We start from the raw sequence: 1,570 nt of genomic DNA, 5'->3' as shown, positions 1-1,570 counted from the left end.
ACTAATATCCACTATTCTGAAAACAGAATATACACATCAGTGACTAATATCTCATTTTAGTGTCTATGTTTGCATGACAGTGAGTGACGGAGGTACCTCAGGGGGAAAGACTGCTACGAAAATACAATTATATCCTTGGTAGAGTTATGTCTCTTCGACTTGCTGGGCCACTCCACCTTGTGGTTTCGAGAATGTTTGGTCTCTTCGATAGGATGTTTGTCTGACTGTCTGTCTGTCTGTCTGTCAGACTAGATGTCTGTCTGTATGTTTGTCTGTCTGACTGTCTGTATGTCTGTCGGTCTGACTATTCTAATCCGCTGTCGATTGAATTTTACTCTGCCAGTGTGAGTGTGTGCACGGGCACGTGAGTGGAAGAGAAACGAGGATAACAAACTGTCAGTGTAGTGATCGGTGAAAATGTGGACAATTTATGTCATATTATAATATAAAATGAATTTAGACGTTTACCCGCGATAGAAAAACAACAAAAAGGAAGAGAAAAGGTGCACGCTTGTTTAGTGTATGCTTTATATTCCTTAAATTTCCTTCAGTAGACGCCAACGGCCATACCACGTTGAAAACACCGGTTCTCGTCCGATCACCGAAGTTAAGCAACGTCGGGCCCGGTTAGTACTTGGATGGGTGACCGCCTGGGAACACCGGGTGCTGTTGGCATTCTTTTTACATTTTTAGTCTTCCCAACATTTTGTTTTTCTCCTCTCTTCTGCTGGACTCGGCCATTTTCTCAAGCTTTCTTTTCCTAAAATTTCCCTCACAGTCATTTTTCCTTTCTTGTTTCAAGTCATTCATTTCTTGTAAATCAGTTAAGCTGTTGTCAGTAATCTGACTGCACATTTTCCGGACTCGGATTTTTCCGTCTTGGTTTTTTCTCAGTCTACGTACGCTGTGCGTTGTGGTCGTTGTACATGCACACTGACTCGTTTCATCGATCCTTCAAGTTTAGTTTATTAACTGATTAATTTGGGTTTTTTTCGTTTAAAAGCAAAGCCAGTTTTTCTTTCAGTAGAATACACTGTGACGAGTAGATCGATACTGAGAAAGAAAGAAAGTCGTTACTTCCGTCGTCAGTTTGTGGAACTGGAACAAATCATTTACATTAAAAAAAAAATCAAAATGCTACTATTAATAATAATGATAATTTGTATTTTGTATTTCTTTTTATCACAACAGATTTCTCTGTGTGAAATTCAGGCTGCTCCTCCCCAGGGAGAGCGCGTCGCTATTCTACAGTGCCACTGACCCATTTTTTTGGTATTTTTTCCTGCGTGCAGTGTTATTTGTTTTTCCTATCGAAGTGGATTTTTCTACAGAATTTTGTCAGGAACAACCCTTTTGGTGCCGTGGGTTCTTTTACGTGCGCTAAGTGCATGCTGCACACGGGACCACGGTTTATCGTTTCATCCGAATGACTAGCGTCCAGACCACCACTCAAGGTCTAGTGGAGGGGGAGAAAATATCGGCGGCTGAGCCGTGATTCGAACCAGCGCGCTCAGATTCTCTCCGCGCTTCCTAGGCGGACGCGTTACCGGCCTCTAGGCTATCACTCTAC

At 42.2% G+C, this 1,570-nt stretch overlaps 1 non-coding gene across 1 annotated transcript; it reads left to right on the top strand.

Annotated features, from left to right (window-relative positions):
- Window positions 1-556: 556 nt before the first annotated feature.
- Window positions 557-675, top strand: LOC143293179 (5S ribosomal RNA). Its single transcript, XR_013056734.1, has one exon. It is a non-coding gene; the product is annotated as a 5S ribosomal RNA (ribosomal RNA).
- The last annotated feature ends 895 nt before the right edge of the window (window positions 676-1,570 follow it).

Source organism: Babylonia areolata, chromosome 18 (genome assembly GCF_041734735.1).
Source record: "Babylonia areolata isolate BAREFJ2019XMU chromosome 18, ASM4173473v1, whole genome shotgun sequence".
NCBI classification, from domain to species: domain Eukaryota; kingdom Metazoa; phylum Mollusca; class Gastropoda; order Neogastropoda; family Buccinidae; genus Babylonia; species Babylonia areolata.
Note: the sequence above shows the minus strand (reverse complement) of the source record. Positions and strands in the feature narration are given on the sequence as shown.